This window comes from Delphinus delphis, chromosome 17, assembly GCF_949987515.2.
Source record: "Delphinus delphis chromosome 17, mDelDel1.2, whole genome shotgun sequence".
Taxonomy (NCBI): Eukaryota; Metazoa; Chordata; class Mammalia; order Artiodactyla; family Delphinidae; genus Delphinus; species Delphinus delphis.
The window spans coordinates 47300238-47320072 of record NC_082699.1 but is presented as its reverse complement, the minus strand read 5'-3'; the positions used below and the strand labels follow the sequence as shown (position 1 = coordinate 47320072).

Here is a 19835-nt window from a genome sequence, read left to right as displayed (position 1 = left end):
GCAATTAAGTCTATCTTAGTCTGCTAGGGCTACCATAACAAAATACCACAGAGTGGCTTAAACAACAGTAAATGATTTTCTCATAGTTCTGGGGGCTGGAAGTTCAAGATCAAGGGACCAGCAGGGTTGATTTCTTTCTGGGTGAGACCTTTCTCCTTGGCTTACAAATGACTTCCTTCTGGCTGTGTCCTCACGTGACCTTTTCTCTGGGCATATGCACTCCTAGTGTGTCTTCCTCTTTATAAGGACCCACCAGTCCTATTGAATTAGGCCCCACCCTTATGACCCCATTTAATCTTAATTATCTCCTTAAAGGCCCTGTCTCCAAATACAGTTACATTGGGGGTTTGGGCTTCAATATATGAACTGGAGGAAGGACACAATTCAGTCCTTAAACAGGCCCTTACCCTTCTTTAGTGGCTGATTTCCTACCAACCTTTCCCTCTAACAGCTGTTTACTTCAGCTGAACCATGCCCCCAGTATTCTCCCCAGCAGTGCCAGGCGCTGTGATACTTCATGTATTTGTACCAGCTGTTCCACTTGTCTAGAGATAAACTTTCTCTCCTTTTCCCAAAGACAAGTTTCTAATCAATCTTCAGGGCTCTACCCAGTATCTGCTCTCCCACTTTCCCTGTCACCCTCCTACATCCCCCCAGTTCCTCCATACACAAGTGTTGATCGTGTTTCCTCTATATTCCTATAGCACTTCATAGGCTTACCATGGTGCTCATAACTTTGTAATGAGATTGCTTGTCCATTTTGCCTTGCAGATTATATCTTCCTCAGGGTCAGGGTTTGTGTCCTACTTGGGTTTATATTCCTTCTTTGCCTGGCAGTGATAGTCAATAAATCATTTTCTTAATTTTTTTAAATAAATAATTATCTGTGAACAAGCAGACATCTTTCAAAATTAAAGATTTGATCCTAACTATATGATAAAGTAGATAAGATTATAGTATTAAGGAAGTATAGGGTACAGAATGTTGTTGCCTATTACTGAGATAGTTCGTACTCTACACTTCTAGGGTTGACTTCTTAAAACAAAGAAATCATTGGTTCATATCTGTGAAAAGGAAAGATGGTGTTTTGTGGTTTGTATTTTTTTTTGTTTGCTTTTTTTTAACCTCAAGAGAGAACTTGTGTTGTGAGCTTATTAATGAAAGGAAAATTTACTTAGAAGACATTTATACAGGAGAATGAGAGCCATAAAATCCAAGGGAAGCATCAGAAAGATTATAAAGAACACAGCAAAACATTTCTTGAGAACCAGTAACTCTGCTATTTGCTTTTAAACTTATCTTTTATAAACCTCACGACAACCTGCAAGGTAGGTAATATTTATCCCCACTTAAAGAGGACACTAAAGCTCAGGAAGAAAAGACCAGTAGCTAATTAGAGAAGTTAGATATCAAACCCAGTTCTTCTAACAAAGCCTAGTGTACTTTAATCTCATTTCATGGTGTAACATTGTCAGATTAATGATGAAAGAGATTGACTTTTCCCCCTTTGCCTGGCATTGGTAAACAGTCAGTGGTTCTTTGCCAGGCTGCAGTATGCACAGTAAAGTAGTGGCAAGGGGACGGTGAACTGGGCATGCCTGAGTATGACTAGTGGACTGTAATTTGTATAAACTTTCTGGGGGGCAGTTTCTATGTGTATTTGAACAAATTTATACTCTTTGACCCCTTCTAATTCCCATTCTAAGGATATAAGAAAAAAAGTTGTTGAACAGAATTTTCTTTAGAGACCTTTTAATAATAGCAAAGAGGAAAAAACAATTCACATGTCAACTAGAGGGCTGTTTGTACAAATGATGGGATATCTGTGAGAGGCAAAACCATCATGTCATTGTTGAAATCGTTTTTTTTTTCTTTCGAGTCTTCTGGAAACCTTATTTTACGATACACCAATTTTATAAAAAACATAATTAAGATTATAAATTTGGCATTCTCTTCCATGCCATTTCCCTGTAGGAAACAGAAGGCACATTCAAAATAGTATAGCTCTGGGCCATGGGGGGGCCTAAAAGGATTGTTTACAAAGATGTAAGCAGATCATAGGAAAACCGTAAGGAATAATGTAGTATTGGGGGCTAGAAACAGTTTGGGCTGCTGTCACCTGAAGGGCCAAAGGACAGGGAGAAAGAGTCGTTGAGAGAGAGCCACCTTGAGAGGAGCTGTGACCTTCAGTAGAGGAATGCAGCGTGCCCAAGGCAACCCCTGCAAGAATAAATATCTGTATCTGCTCTCTTCCATCCCTTTGATCTGCCAGGGCTCCCCAGTAACCCAACTCAGCTAGAAGCTAGAAGGCAAGATCAGGCTTCTGGAGCAGAACGTGGTTGAGAGAGGTGGACCCTGGATCTGGAAAGGAAACAGAAGATACTCAGGCTTTATTAATTGAACACATATATATTGAGAGCCTGCAATGTACCAAGCACTATGATAGGAGTAGGCATATTGCAATGAGGAAGTAGTAGTCTCTGCCCTCACAGAGCATCTTGCTACTGAGAAGCCGTGATAATTGAACAAAAAAACTAATAATTGCAGTGAAGAGTGTTTTATTGTGGTAGGGAAAGTATGGTGTGCCATGGGAACAGAGAAACTTGACCCCATCTAGAGGGTAGGAAAGGATCCCCAAAGGAAATGATTGTTAAACTGAGACCTGAAAGAGGAATCAAAGTTAACTGTGTGAAGGAATAGGTAAGAAGAGAATGTTCATGGTAGACAGAGTAGCGTGTGCCAAAGTGTTAAGGTCAGAGACTGTATAAGAGCTGAAAGTTGTTGAACATTCTAGCAATTTTCATCACACATTTTGAAGCGCAAACTTCAATGAGCCAGGCACTATGCAGTAAGTTCCGTAAGGCAGCATCACTGAATGCAGGGAGAGAATAAAGAGGAGACTGGGGCTTGTTGCAGAAGAGTGATGGAGGGCCTTATGTACTATGTTAAGGAATATGTTCTTTATTGTTTGGGGTGTAGAATAGTTTTAAGTGGATAAATGACTTATTGAAATGCATGTTTCTAGAAAGATTACCTAACCTACAGTGCAATTAATGGGGGCGGGGCAGCAAAACTGGATATAAGAAGGCTAATTTAAATTCTGTTTCTAGTTGAGAAATGGTGTCCTGAAGTAGGGTGATGGCAGTGTGAACTGAGAGATGTGAATGGGTCCAGGAGAGACTTGTGATACAGAATCAACAGGACATCTTAATTGGTAAGAGGTTGTAAAAGGAGGAGTGTTCATGGATGGTCCCCAGGTTTCTGTCTGGAGCATCTGTGTAGATGGTAGTTCTGTTTATTGACCAATATGGATCAGCAGAATAAGAGCAGCTGCAATAGGGATAGGGAATACTAGTTCAATTTTGGATATGTTCAAACTGCAACTTTTGTTAGTTGCATTTATCTATGTAGATCTGAAGATAAGCAAAAGGTCTGGTCTAGGGATAGAGAACTGGCATTTATATCCACAGACAAAAAAAGAAAGGGAGGAAATATACCACCATAAGGGTAGTCATCTTGGAGTGGTGGCATTGTGATTTTATTTTCTTTATTCCTTCTATATTTTGTAAATGTTCTGCAGCATACACGTTTTGCTTTTCAAAAAGCCATTTTTAATGATTGTATGCTGGTTTAATATTTATTACATGGAAAAGGTTTTAAAATTACTCTATTTCAGTTGCAGATATAAAGCATCTGAAAATATTCTTGAGTGAAGGATAACAGAAATAAAAATTTCCCTAGGGCTGCTGTTTTATTTTATTACAAAAGGTATATGTCATCTTTGTTTACTTTTTACATTATGAAATTTGTATTGTTGAATTCTCTTTATCATTCTCCCCCTACAACCACTCACAGCCAGTCTCGTTCCCTGCAGATAGCTACTATTAACCATATGCAGTGTTTCAATCTATTAGTTTCATAGCTCTCAATTTTTCTAAATATTCAGAGTAGTCCACAGTGTACATGTATCATAATTTATTTAAACATTTCCCTATTGGTGGATGTTGAAATTACTCTCACTTTTGCTGTTGCAGAAGACGCTTCAGTGAACATCGTTCTATGTGTATCTTTGTAGATTTGGGGCTATATTTCTATAGGATATATTTTTAGAAATGGAACTGCTAAGTCAAAGAATAATTTGCATTTGAATTTTTATTAGTGTTAAACTGCTCTCAGAAAGGCCATGGAAGTGTCTATTTCCAAATACCCACACCAACACTGGGAATTAACAAACCTTAAAATTGGTTTCTGTCTGGAGGGGAAAAAAAAAAGCTACCTTGTCTAATTCGTATTTTATTGGTGAGGTTGAAAACTTTTTCAGTGCTTCTTTTTTGTATTGAGTAGTTGATGTACAATATTACATGTTACAGTGTACAGTGTAGGGATTCACAATGTTTAGAGGTTATACTCCATTTATACTTATAAAATATTTGTTTTATTCCCCATGTTGTACAATATATTTTTTTAATATTACTATTTCTTTTACAAATTTTTTTATTTTATATTAGAGTATAGTTGATTTACAACGTTGTGTTAGTTTCAGGTGTACAGCAAGCGATTCATTATACATATACATATATCTATTCTTTTTCCATATACGTTATTACAGAGTATTGAGTAGAGTTTCCTGTGCTATACAGTAGGTCCTTGTTGATTATTTTATATATAATAGTGTGTATATGTTAATCCCAACCTCCTAATTTATCCCTTGCCCCCCACCTTTCCTCTGTGGTAACCATAAGTTTGTTTTCTAAATCTCTGAGTCTGTTTCTGTTTTGTAAATAAGTTCATTGGTATCATTTTTTTTAGATTCCACATATAAGCGATATCATATGATATTTGTCTGTCTGACTTCACTTAGTATGATAGATCCATCCACATTGCTGCAAATGGTATTATTTCATTCTTTTTTATGGCTGAGTAGTATTTCTTGTGTGTGTGTGTGTGTGTGTGTGTGTGTGTGTATACCACATCTTCTTTATCCATTCATCTGTCAGTGGACGTTTAGGTTGCTTCCATGTCTTGGCTGTTGTAAATAGTGCTGCAGTGAACATTGGGGTTCATGTATCTTTTCAAATGAGAGTTTTCTCCGGATATATGCCCAGGAATGGGACTGCCGGATCATACGGTAGCTCTATTTTTATTTTTTTACAGACCCTTGATAATGTTCTCCATAGTGGCTGTACCAATTTACATTCCCACCAACAGTGTAGGAGTTTTCCCTTTTCTCTATACCCTTTCCAGCATTTATTGTTTGTAGACTTTTTGATGATGGCCTTTCTGACCGCTTTGAAGTGATACCTCATTGTAGTTTTGATTTGCATTTCTCTGATAATTAGTGATGCTGAGCATCTTTTCATGTGCCTGTCGGCCATCTGGATGTCATCTCTGGAGAAATGTCTATTTAGATCTTCTGCCCCTTTTTTGATTGGGTTGTTTGTTTTTTAATGTTGAGTTGCGTGAGCTGGTATATTTTGGAGATTAATCCCTTGTCGGTTGCATCATTTGCACATATTTTCTCCCATTCTGTGGGTTATCTTTTCATTTTATTTATGGTTTCCATTTCTATACAAAAGCTTTTAAGTGTATTAAGGTCCTCTTTGTTTATTTTCTTTTTATTTTTATTTCTTTGGGGGGTTGATCCAAAAAGATGTTGCTGCGATTTATGTCAAAGAACGTTCTGCCTATGTTTCCCTCTAAGAGTTTTATAGTATCTGTTCTTACATTTAGGTCTTTAATCCATTTTGAGTTTAGTTTTGTGTATGGTGTTAGAGAGTGTTCTAATTTCATTCTTTTACATGTGGCTGTCCAGTTTTCCCAGTGCCACTTATTGAAGAGACTGTCTTTTCTCCATTGTATTTTCTTTCCTCCTTTGTCGTACATAATTGACCATAAGTGTGTTGGTTTATTTGTGGACTTTCTATCCTGTTCCATTGATCTGTAAGTCTGTCTTTGTGCCAATACCATGCTGTTTTGTTTACTGTAGCTTTATAGTATACTCTGAAGTCAGGGAGCCTGAAGCCTCCAGCTCTGTTTTTCTTTCTCAAGAATTTGTGTTTCCATACGAATTTTAGGATTTTTTTTTTTTTTGTTCCAGATCTGCAAAAATGCCATTGGTAATTTGAGGGATTGCATTGAATCTGTAGATTGCCGTGGGTAGTATAGTTATTTTGACAATATTAATTCTTCCAGTCCAAGAACATCGTATATATTTTCATCTGTTTTGTGTCATCTTTGATGTTTCATCAATGTCTTAATAGTTTTTGGTGTACCGGTCTTTTGCCTCCTTAGGTTTATTCCTAGACATTTTATTCTTGTTGATGTGATGGTAAATGGGATTGTTTCCTCAATTTCTGATCTTTCATTGTTAGCATAAAGAAATGCAACAGAATTCTGTGTGTTAATTTTGTGTCCTGCAACTTTACCAAATTCATCGATGAGCTCTAGTAGTTTTCTGGTGGCGTCTTTAGGATTTTCTATGTATAGTATCATGGCATCTGCAAACAGTGATAGTTTTACTTCTTTTCCCATTTGGATTCCTTTTATTTCTTTTTCTTCTCTGATTGCCATGGCTAGGACTTGCAAAACTATGTTGAATAAAAGTGGCAAGAGTGGACATTCTTGTCTTGTGCATGATCTTAGAGGAAATACTTTTAGCTTTTCACACGTTAGCTGTGGGATTGTCATATATGGCCTTTATTATGTTGAGATATGTTCCCTCTATGCCCACTTTCTGGAGAGTTTTTATAATTGGGTGTTGAATTTTATCAAAAGCTTTTTCTGCATTTATTGAGATGATCATATGGTTTTTACTTTTCAGTTGGTTACTGTGGAGTATCACACTGATTAATTTGCAGATATTGAAAAATCCTTGCATCCCTGGGATAAATCCCCCTTGATCATGGTGTAGATCCTTTTAATGTGTTGTTGGACTCAGATTGCTAGTATTTTGTTGAGGATTTTTGCGTCTATGTTCATCAGTGATATTGGCCTGTAGTTTTCTTTTTTTGTGGTATCTTTGGTTTTGGTATCAGGGTGATGGTGGCCTCATAGAATGAGTTTGGGAGTGTTCCTACTGCTGCAATTTTTTAAAACAGTTTCAGAAGGATAGGTGTTGACTCTTCTCTAACTGTTTGATAGAATTCACCTGTGAAGCCATCTGGTCTTGGATTTTGTTTGTTGGGAGGTTTTTGTTTGTTTTTAAATTTTAAATATTTATTTATTTATTTTTGGCTGTGTTGGGTCTTCATTGCTCCATGCAGGCTTTCTCTAGTTGTGGCGAGCGGGGGCTACTCTTCATTGTGGTGCTCGGGCTTCTCATTGCGGTGGCTTCTCTTGTTGCAGAGCATGGGCTCTAGGCACGCGGGCTTCAGTAGTTGTGGCACAGGGGCTTAGTTGCTCCGTGGCATGTGGGATATTCCCAGACCAGGGATCGAACCTGTGTCCCCTGCATTGGCAGGCAAATTCTTATCCACTGCGCCACCAGGGAAGCCCTGTTGGGAGTTTTTAAATCACAGTTTCAATTTCGGCACTTGTGATTGGTCTGTTCATATTTTCTATTTCTTCCTGGTTCAGTTTTGGGAGATTGTACCTTTCTAGGAATTTGTCCATTTCTTCTGGGTTATCTATTTTATTGGCATATAGTTGCTTGTAATAGTCTCTTATAATCCTTTGTATTTCTGTGGAGTCTGTTGTAACTTCTCCTTTTTCATTTCTAATTTTGGTTTGAGCCTTCGCCCCTTTTTCCTTGATAACTCTGGCTAAAGGTTTATCAATTTTGTTTATATTTTCAAAGAACCAGCTTTACGTTTCATTGATCTTTTGTATTCTTCATCTCTATTTCATTTATTTCTGCTCTGATCTTTATGATTTCTTTCCTTCTGCTAACTTTGGGTTTTGTTTGTTCTTTTCTCTATTTGCTTTAGGTATAAGGTTAGGTTGTTCATTTGGGAGTTTTCTTGTTTCCTGAGGTAAGATTGTATTGCTATAAACTTCTTAGAAGTGCTTTTGCTGCATCCTGTAGGTTTTAGATCATCGTGTTTTTGTTTTCATTTGTATCTAGGTATTTTTTGATTTCGTCTTTGATTTCTTCAGTGATCCAGTGGTTGTTTAGTAGCATATTGTTTAGCCTCCACGTGTTTGTGGGTTTTTTACCGTTTTTTTCTTGTAGTTGATTTATAATCTCATAATGTTGTGAAATTCAATAAATTTCAATTTTTTTTAAATTTACTGAGGCTTGCTTTGTGGCCCAGCATGTGGTCAGTCCTGGAAAATGTTCTATGTGCACTTGAGAAGAATGTGTATTCTGCTACTTTCAGATGGAATGCTCTATAAATATCAAGTAACTCCATCTGGCCTAATGTGTCATTTAAACCTGTGTTTCCATATTGATTTTCTGTCTAAATGATGTGTACACTGATGTTAGTGGGGTGTTAAAACCCCCCACTATTATTGTGTTACTGTCAATTTCTCTTTTTATGGTTGTTAACATTTGTGTTATATATTGAGGTGCTCCTATGTTGGATGTGTGTGTATATATATATGATATATGATATATATCTTCTTGAATTGATTCTTCGATCGTTATGTAGTGTCCTTTGTCTCTTCTAACAGTCTTTATTTTACAGTTTATTTTGTCTCATGTGACTATTGCTACTCCAGCTTTCTTTTGATTTCCATTTGCATGGAGTACCTTTTTCTATACTCTTGTGTTCATTCTGTATGTGTCCCTAGATCTGAATTGGGTCTCTTGTAGACAGCATATATACGGATCTTCTTTTTATATCCATTCAGCCAGTCTTTGTCTTTTGGTTGGAGCATTTAATCCATTTACATTTAAGGTAGTTACCAATATGTATGTTCTTATTGCCATTTTGCTAACTGTTTTGGATTTGTTTTTGTAGGTATTTTTTTCTTCCTTTCCTTTTTTGTTCCCTTCTCGTGTGATTTGAAGACTATCTTTAGTGTTGTGTTTGGATTCCTTTTTCTTTTTTTGAGTATCTGTTGTAGATTTTTGGTTTGTGCTTACCATGAGGTTTTGCTATAGCAGTCTTTATATACACAATATTGTTTGAAGTTGCTGTTATCTTTATTTCAAATGGATTTCCAGTATTTGTTCATTTGTTCTCTCCTCGCAGTTGCTGGTTTTGATATCATATTTGTGTGGGGGTGATTTCCTACCTTTACTGTATGTTTTCCTCTACTAGTAAGCTTTCCATTCGTAATTTTCTTGTTTCTAGTTGTGGCCTTTTCTCTTCTGCCTAGTCAAGTTCCTTTAGCATTTTTTTTTAACATCTTTATTGGAGTGTAGTTGCTTTACAATATTGTGTTAGTTTTTGCTGTATAACAAAGTGAACCAACTATACATATACATATATCCCCATATCTCCTCCCTCTTGCGTCTCCCTCCCACCCTCCCTATCCCACGCCTCTAGGTGGACACAAAGCACCGAGCTGATCTCCCTGTGCTATGTGGCTGCTTCCCACTAGCTATCTGTTTTACACTTGGTAGTGTATATATGTCCATGCCACTCTCTCACTTCATCCCAGTTTACCCTTACCCTTCCCCATGTCCTCAAGTCCATTCTCTATGTCTGCATCTTTATTCCTGTCCTGCCCCTAGGTTCATTAGAACCTTTTTTTTTTTTTTTTAGATTCCATATATATGTGTTAGCATATGGTATTTGTTTTTCTCTTTCTGACTTACTTCACTCTGTATGACAGTCTCTAGGTCCATCCACCTCAGTACAAATAACTCCATTTCGTTTCTTTTTATGGCTGAGTAATATTCCATTGTATATATGTGTCACATCTTCTTTATCCATTCATCTGTCCATGGACATTTAGGTTGTTTCCATGTCCTGGCTTTTGTAAATAGTGCTGCAGTGAACATTGTGGTACATGTCTCTTTTTGAATTATGGTATTCTCGGGGTATATGCCCAGTAGTGGGATTGCTGGGTCGTATGGTAGTTCTTTTTTTCAGTTTTTTAAGGAACCTCCATACTGTTCTCTATTAGTGGCTGTATAAATTTACATTCCCACCAACAGTGTCCTTTAGCATTGTTGCAAAGGTGGTTTGATGGTGCTGAATTCTCTTAGCTTTTGCTTGTCTGTAAAGCTTTTGATTTCTTCTTCAAATCTGAACGAGATTCTTGCTGAGCAGAGTATTCTTGGTTGTAGGTTTTTCCCTTTCACCACTTTAAATATATTGTGCCGCTCCCTTCTGGCCTGCAGAGTTTTTGCTGAAAAATCCGCCGATAACCTTATGGGGATTCCCTTGTATGTTATTTGTTGCTTTTCCCTTGTTGCTTTTAATATTTCCTCTTTGTCTTTAATTTTTGTCAATTTGATTAATGTGTCTTGGTGTTTTCCTCCTTGGGTTTATCCTGTGTGACGCTCGCTCTCTGTGCTTCTTGTAATTGGGTGACTGTTTCCTTTCCCATATTAGGGAAGTTTTTGTTTTTGTTTTTTGGTTTTTGTTTTATTTATTTATTTATTTTTGGCTGCGCTGGCCCCACCAGCCACGGCAAGCAGGAGCCACTCCCCGCCGCGGTGCGTGGGCCTCTCACTGCGGCGGCCTCTCCTGCCGCAGAGCACGGGCTGTACGGCACGCAGGCCTCAGTAGTCATGGCACGTGGGCTTCAGCAGTTGTAGCTCTCGGGCCCCAGAGCGCAGGCTTAGCAGCAGCGGCGCATGGGCCCAGTTGCTCCGCGGCACATGGGATCCTCCCAGACCAGGGCCTGAAACCGCATCCCCCCCACCGGCAGGCAGACTCCCAACTGCTGCACCACCATGGAAGCCCCTAGGGAAGTTTTCAGCTATTAGCTCTTCAAATGTTTTCTCAGATCCTTTCTCTCTTTGCCTTCTGGGACCCCTATCATGTGAATATTGGTGCGTTTAAAGTTGTCCCAGAGGTCTTTTAAACTGTCTTCATACCTTTTCGTTCTTTTTTCTTTATTCTCTTCTGTGGCGATGATTTCCACCATTCTGTCTTCCAGGTCACTTATTCATTTTTCTGCCTCATTTATTCTGCTATTGATTCTTTCTACTTTATTTTTCAATTCAGTTATTGTATTGTTCAACTCTGTTCTTTATCTGTTCTGGTTCTTTGTTAAACATTTCTTGTATCTTCTTGGTTTGTACCTCCATCCTTTTTCCGAGATCTTGGATCATCTTTACTATCATAACTCTAAATTCTTTTTCAGGTAGACTGCCTATCTCCTCTTCACTTAGCTGTTCTTCTGGGGTTTTGTCTTTTTCCTTCGTCTGGAACATATTCCTCTGCCATCTCATTTTGTCTAACTTTCTCTGTTCTGCAGCCTGCAGGATTATAATTCTTCTTGCTTCTGGTGTCTGCCCCCTGGTGGGTGAAGCTGGTCTACGAGGCTTGTGCGGTCTTCCTGGTGGGAGGAACTGGAGCCTGCCCTCTGGTTGGTAGAGCTGAGTCTTGTCCCTCTGGTGGGCATGACCGTTTCTAGGGGTGTGTTTAGAGGTGCCTGTGGGCTCCAGAAGACTTTAGGCAGCCTGTCTGCTGATGGGTGGGGCTGTGTTCCCACCATGCTGGTTGTTTGCTGTGAGACATCCCAGCACAGCAGCCTACAGGTTGCTGGGTGGGGTCAGGTCTTGGTGTCAAGATGGCTGCCTCCAGGAGAGCTCACGTCAGTGAGTACTCCCTGGTACCTCCTCCACCAGTGTCCTTGTCCCCACAGTGAGCCACAACTGCCCCCTGCTTCCCCTGGAGACCTCCAAGACCAGCAGGTAGGTCTGGCCCAGGCTTCTGTGAAGTCACTTCTTCCTCCTTGGGTCCCAGGGCGCATGAGACCTTCTCTGTGCTCTTCAAGAGTGGAGTTCCTGCGATGAAACCCTGCTGGTCTTTAAAGCCAAATGCTCTGTGGGGGCCTCTCCCAATGCCTGACCCCCCAAACTGGGGAACCTGACGTGGGGCTCAGAACTTTCATTCCTGTGGGAGAACCTCTGCGATACAGTTTTTTTCCAGTTTGTGGGTCACCCACCCAGCAGGTATGGGATTTGATTGTATCGTGAATGCACCCTTCCTACTGTCTCATTGTTTCTTTGTCTTTGGGTGTAGAATATCTTTTTTGGTAGGTTCCAGTCTTTTTTGTCCATGGATATTCAGCAGTTAATCGTAAATTTTATGTTTTTGTGAGAGGAGGTGAACTCAAGTCCTACTCTGCCATCTTCTATTAATATTTCTTTAACTTTCAGCGGGCTGCCTCAGAGCCCATGGTGTACTGCCTGCTGGCTGTGCCCTCAGCCCCTGCACCCATGGCAGAGAGAAGACCTCAAGACTCTTTCAGCTAATTCTTTAAAGCTTCTATAACAAGGTCCCCTGCTTCAAGCTCTCCTTTGATAATACTCAATAGTGTTAGGAGTTCCAGCTTGCTGAGGTTTTCCAGATTCATCCTGAAAGCCTGATAATTGGCAGTCACGCTTTAGTCCTTAAGCATAAATTCTTAAGGCTTTCTTCAGTTAAAATTTGGGAAAACTGACAAATATATTTAGAATGCCATCAGCATGGTAGAAAAGTGTCCAAGCTTTTCCTGGCACTCTGGGCTCCGCTTCCTACCGCCTCCACCACCCACTCCATCCAGAGTCCCCCAAGGCCCTGCCCCTCAAACTACAATATATTCTTACAACTTATACCTGATAGTTTGTACATTTTAATCCTCTACCCTTATATTGCTCCTCCTCCCTTCCCTCTACTCACTGGTAACTGCTAGTTTGTTCTCTATATCTGTGAGTCTACTGCTTTTTTGTTATAGTCACTAGTTGTATTTTTTAGATTCCACATATAAGTGATATCATACAGTATTTGTCTTTGACTTATTTCACTTAGCATGATGCCCTTCAAGTCCATCCATGTCGCTGCAAATAGCAAAATTTCAATTTTTTTTATAGCTGAGTATTCCATTTTGCAGATATATTGTATTACAGCTTCTTTATCCATTCACCTGTTGATTGACACTTAGGTTGCTTCCATGTCTTGGCAATTGCAAATAATGTTGCTATGAACATTGGGGTGCCTGTATCTTTTCAAGTTAGTGAGTGTTTTTGTTCTTATTTTTTTCCCCCTGGATATGTACCCAGGAGTGGAATTCCTGGGTCATATGGTAGCTCTGTTTTTAGTTTTGTTATTTTTTTTGAGAAACCTCCATACTGTTTTCCACAATGGCTGCACCAATTTGCTTTCCCATTGACAGTGTAAAAGGGTTCCTTTCTCTCCACAACTTTCCCAACATTTGTTGTTTGTGTTCCTTTTGATGCTTGCCATTCTGATGGGTATTAGGTAATCGCTCATTGTGACTTTGATTTGCATTTCCCTGACGATTAGCGATGTTGAGCATCTTTTCATGTGCCTGTTGGCCATCTGCATTTCCAATTTGGAAAAATGTCTGTTCAGGTCTTCTGCCCATTTTTTTAATTGGGTGTTTGGTTTTTTTGTTGTTGAACTGTATGAGGTCTTTGTATATTTTGGAAATTGAGCCCTTGTTGGCTGCATAATTTGCAAATATTTTCTCCCAGTCCATAGATTATCTTTTCCTTTTGTTTATCATTTCCTTTGATGTGCAAAAACATGTAAGTTTGATTAGGACCCATTTATTTATTTTTGCTTTTATTTCTTTTGCCTTGGAGACTGACCTAAGAAAACAGTGGTATGATTTTATGTCAGAGAATGTTTTGCCTATGTTGTATTCTAGTAGTTTTATGGTGGCATGTTTTATATTTAAGACTTTAAGCCAGTTTCAGCTTATTATTGTATATGGTGTTAGTGAGTGTTTTAACTTCATTGATTTACATGCAGCTGTCCAGCTTTCCCAAAACCACTTGCCGAAGAGACTGTCTTTTCTCCATTGTATATTTTTGCCTCCTTTGTCAAAGGTTAAGTGACTGTAGGTGTGTGGGTTTATTTCTGGACTCTGTATTCTGTTCTGTTGACCCATCTGTCTGTTTTTGTGCCCATACCACACTGTTTTGATTACTGTAGCTTTGTAGTAGTGTCTGAAGTCTCGGAGAGTTATGCCTCCAGCTTTGTTCTTTTTCCTTGGGATTGTTTTGACAATTCTGGTTCTTTTGTGGTTCCAGGTAAATTTTAGAGTTATTTTTTCTAGTTCTGTGAAAAATGTCATGGGTAATTTGATAGGGATCTCATTAAATTTGTAGATATGGCCATTTTAACAGTATTGATTCTTCTAACCCAAGAGCATAGGATATTTTTCCATTTTTCGTCTTCAGTTTGCTTTATCAATATTTTATAGTTCTCAATGTATAAGTCTTTCATCTCCTTGATCAGGTTTATTCCTAAATATTTTATTTATTTAAAAAATGATTCAGATACATATATTTTTTTCATATACTTTTTTCCACTACACATTATTACAAGACACTGAATATAGTTACCTGAGCTATACAGTAGGTCCTTGCTGTTTATCTCTTTTATACATAGTAGTGTGTATAGATTAATCCCAAACTCCCCACCCCCCTCCCCACTATCCCCTCTGGCAGCCTCAAGTTTGTTTCCATGTCTGTGATTCTATTTCTGTTCTGTACATAAGTTCATTGATAGCATTTTTTTGGATGCTACATATAAGTGATATCATAAGTTTGTCTTTCTCTGACTTATTTCACTTAGTGTGATAATCTCTAGGTCCATCCATGTTGTTGCAGATGGCATTCCTTCATTCTTTTTTATGGCTAAGTAATATTCCATTGTATATATGTACCACATCTCCTTCTTCCATTCATCTGTTGATGGATACTTAGGTTGCTTCTATGTCTTGGCTATTATAAATGGTGCTGTTATGACCATTGGGGTGCATGTATCTTTTCAAATGAGAGCTTTCTCCAGGTATGTGCCCAGGAGTGGGATTGTAGTATCATAAGATAACTTTATTTTTTTAAGGAACGTCCATACAGCTCTCTGTAATGGCTGTACCAATTTACATTCCTCCCACAGTGTAGGAGGGCTCCCTTTTCTCCACACCCTCTCTAGCATTTATTATTTGTAGACTTTTTAATGATGGCCATTCCGACTGGTGTGAGGTAGTACCTCACCGTAGTTTTGATTTGCATTTCTCTAATAATTAGGAGTGTTGAGCATCTTTTCATGTGCCTGTTGGCTATTTGGATGTCTTCTTTGGAAAAATGTCTCTGTAGGTCTTCTGCCCATTTTTTGATTGGGTTGTTTATTCTTTTGATATTAAGCTGTATGAGCTGTTTGTATATTTTGGAAATTAATCCCTTGTTGGTTGCATCATCTGCAAATATTTTCTCCCATTCTGTGGGTTGTCTTTTCATTTTGTTTATGGTTTCCTTTGCTGTGCAAAAGCTTTTGAGTTTAATTAGGTCCCATTTGTTTATTTTCATCTTTATTTTCATTACTCTAAGAGATGGACCCAAAAAAATATTGCTGTGATTTATTTTAAAGAGTGTTCTGCCCATGTTTTCCTGTAAGAGGCCTTACACTTAGGTCTTTAATACATTTTGAGTTTATTTTTGTATGTTTTGTTAGAGAATGTTCTAATTTCATTCTTTTACATGTAGCTGTCCAATTTTCCCAGCACTCCTTATTGAAGAGACTGTCTTTTCTCCATCGTATATTCTTTCCTCCTTTGTCATAAATTAATTGATCATAAGTGCGTAGGTTTATTTCTGGGCTTTCTATCCTGTTCCATGTATCTATATGTTTGTTTTTGTACTAGTACCATACCGTTTTGATTACCGTAGCTTTGTAATATGGTCTGAAGTCAGGAAGTGTGATTCCTCCAGCTCTGTTCTTCTTTCTCAATTGTTTTGGCTATTTGGGGTCTTTTGTGTTTCCATACAAATTTACAAAATTTTTGTTCTAGTTCTGTGAAAAATGCCATTGGTAATTTGAGGGATTGTATTGAATCTGTAGATTGTCTTGGGTAATATAGTTGTTTTGACAATATTGATTTTTCCAATCCAAGAAGAACTTGGTATATCTTTCCATGTGTTTGTATCATCTTCAGTTTCTTTCATCAACATCTTATAGTTTTCAAAAACAGTTCCCCTGCCTCCTTAGGTAGGTTTATTAGTAGGTATTTTTTTTCTTTTTGATGCAGTGGTAAATGGGATTGTTTTGTTAATTTCTCTTTCTGATATTTCATTATCAGTGTATAGAAATGCAACAGATTTCTGTATATTAATTTTGTATCCAGCAACTTCACATATTCATGGATGAGCTCTAGCAGTTTTCTCGCAGCATCTTCAGGATTTTCTATGTGTAGTATTATGTCATCTGCAAACAGTGACAACTTTACTTCTTCTTTTCCAGTTTGAATTTCTTTTATTTCTTTTTTCTCTCTGATTGTCATGGCTGGGACGTCCAAAACTATGTTGGATAAAAGTGGCGAGAATGGACATCCTTGTCTTGTTTCTGATCTTAGAGGAAATGCTTTCAGCTTTTCACTATTATGATGTTAGCTGTTGGTTTGCCATATATGGTCTTTATTATGTTGAGGCATGTCTCCTCTATGTTCACTTTCTGGAGAGGTTTTTTTTTTTTATCATAAATGGGTGTTGAATTTTGTTAAAAGCTTTTTCTGCATCTATTGAGATGATCTTTTGGTTTTTACTCTTCAATTTATTCATGTTGTGTATCACATTGATCTGCAGGTATTGAAAAATCCTTGTATCCCTGGGATAAATCCCAGTTGATCATGGTGTATGATCGTTTTAATGTATTGTTGAATTCGGTTTGCTAGTATTTTGTTGAGGGTTTTCCTATCTATGTTCATCAGTGATACTCGCCTATCATTTTCCTTTTTAGCGATTTTCTTTTGTCTGCTTTTGGTATCAGGGTGTTGATGGCCTCATTTAATGAATTTGAAACTGTTACTTCCTCTGCAGTTTTTTGGAACAATTTCAGAATGATAGGTGTTAACTCTCCTCTAAATGTTTCGTAGTATTCATCTGTGAAGCCATCTGGTCCTGGACTTTTGTTTATTAAGTGTATCTTTTCTTTTGGAAGAGTTTGAGAGGGATTGGTATAAGTTCTTAGTATGTTTGATAGAATTCCCCAGTGAAGCCACCAGTCCTGGACTTCTGTTTGCTGGGAGGTTTATGGGTTTTGTTTGGTTGGGTTTTTTTCTATATAGTTTGTATTTCACTTTTAGTGATCATTCTGTTCAGAGTATTTATTATTTCTTGATTCAGTTTTTGTTGGGCTGTATGTTTCTAGAAACTTGTCCACTTCTTCTAGGTTGTCCACTTTGTTGGCATATAATTGTTCATAGTATTGTCTTATGGCCTTTTCGTATTTCTGTGGTGTTGGTTATTTCTCCTTTCATTTCTTAATTTGTTTATTTGTGTCCTCTCTCTTTTCTTCTTGGTGAGCCTGGCCAGAAGTTTGTCGATTTTGTTTATCCTTTCAAAAAAGCAACTCTTGGTTTTATTGACTATTTCTATTGTTTTTTTAACCTCTGAATTTATTTCCTCTCTTATCTTTATTACTTCCTTCCTTTTGTCAACTTTAGGTTTTGTTTGTCCTTTTTTCTTTTAGGTGATTTGAGATTTTTCTTGCTTTTTGAGGACAACCTCTATTGCTGTGAGCTTCTCTCTTAGGACTGCTTTTGCTGCATCCCATAGATTTTGTATGGTTGTGTTTTCATTGTCATTTTTGTCAAGGTATTTTTAAATTTCCTCTTAGATTTCATCGTTGACCCATTGGGTTTTTAGTAGCATGTTACTTAATCTCTATATAATCTCTATATAATCGTGGGGTTTTTTTCTTTTTCTTTTCTCTTCTCAGTACTCTTTCTGTGGTTGATTTCTAATTTCATACCATAGTGGTCAGAAAAGATGCTTGAAATAATTTTTTTCTTTACAAATATTAAAAATGTGATTTTTAATAATGTAAGTACAAAATTTTATTTCTTTATACAACTGTAATGGGATTTGGATCAAACTGCTAGAATTTATTTAAAAGACAAAATAAAACAATGATATAAAAACTGCAAGAAGGTTTGAATCCAAAGGTTTTCCTCTAACAGTACTAAATACCACAAGGAACAGATTATACAAATGTGTACAAATTTTAAATACAAATACAATAGCGTTGGATTTTAAAGGAAAACAAACAAAAATCAGGTCCTCATCAGAACTTTATTAATGTATACAAATGACAATGGTAGGATTGACTTCTTTCTGTACTAATCCATGTCTCTGAGGCCCTTCCTTGATACTCTATGTCAAACAGGAAACTGACATGGGTACAGAGGAGGCGTGGGACAGGTGCTAACACACAAACTCAAACCAGGATTTCTGCTCTTCGTGATTTTGGTTCCCAAACATTCCTGTTTCCTTCTGTTTCCCCAGTTAAATCTCAAAACTGCTCTGAGGTGAGAATGGCATTCAGCAGCCAGAATACCTTTAAGAAAAACAGCCCTGTGACCACACTGGTGGGAAGAAAGGAAGGAATTAAATAGGATGCAGGATGGCGGCACTTTCCTCAAAGATCTACTTTGATACTGCGGTGCTCCATCCAGGCCAAGGGAAGAAAGCAGTCACCTCAGAGTCTGGTTTTGACGTGGACTCCCAAACCAAATTTAAAAACAACCCTGAAGCCCTCAACTGTTTTCTTTGGAACTGGGAAGCAAAAATCTGGTTCTTTGGAAATAAGGGCAGCTGGGAATGGTAACCTTCCTTTTTATTTAGTTTCTTGACACTGTTCAGTTGTAAAGAACTAGAATCCCAATATGATTCCTTTCCGAGGCACAGTACCTGAACGTGTAGATGATTTGGAGTTTGCAGAGGAGACCAGAGGAAGGAGGGGAGGAAGAAATGACAAATCTGTATCTTCCACATGCTGTTGCTGGTGGAGGCTCTTGTTTTTAAATTATATATACAGAAATTTACAGGATAAATTAAAATCTAAGAGAGTTTAAAGAGTTAAATACACATAATTAAAACACATCCACACATGCACATAAACAAACCTACATGAGAATAGAGTACTTTTTTCGCAATTTGCTTAAGTGTGGAATGCAGAACACTGTGTATCTGCCCAACAGGGGAGCCAATGAGATGAACCCAGGAATCAGGCTGGGCAAAGCTCACCTTCCACACCCACCAAGCAACTAAGCAGCAGAACTGTGAGCTAAGCTGACGCTGCCAATGGAAGATAACAGCTCTTAGCTCTGCAGACCAAATGCTGTGGGTCAGCTCACAATATAGTCCATTCAGCTCGTGGCATTAACGGCCTTACCCTCTCCAGGGCTCACAAATCTCCTTGGCTCCGACTGAGGCTGCCAATGGTACCAATGATTACAATAAGTTTTGAGACATGGACACTGGTAGAGCAGGAATTCGGATGAAGCCCCCTACTAAGTTCACTTAAGCCATCGCAACAACTTTCAGATGGGAATGATGTTATCATCTCCCACCTAGGTCACTTCAAGTTGAAAAGCTTTGTACTTTCAGTTAACTAACGTCTTCCCATAATCTTTCCCGTTGCATTTCAGACTGTAAGACAGGTAAGGCAAATGGTCAGTGATGGGTCTGGAGGTACAACTGAGTTTGGAAAAAAATCACATTTTGGCTGACCTTAAAGCGATGCACTTGATATCCAGAACAAGCCTTCAGCCCCCAAGTTACATTGTTTTTTAAGGCAGATTTATCCACCACAGGAGAAGAAATAATCCCAAGCCCAAATTCATACCAAGGTTTCCTCTTGGCTAAACCTTTGCCATTTCATAAAATTATTAAAAGCAAAGTAGTTACAGTTCTATGTATATATTATACATTATACATATATATATATATATATACACACACACACATTATGCATATATAT

The 19835-nt window shown here is 38.1% G+C and overlaps 1 protein-coding gene across 1 annotated transcript in view; it reads left to right on the top strand.

Annotated features, from left to right (window-relative positions):
- The window catches only part of SLC25A32 (solute carrier family 25 member 32), a 49242-nt gene that overhangs the window by 8686 nt on the left and 20721 nt on the right, over positions 1–19835 (top strand). The window lies entirely within an intron of this gene.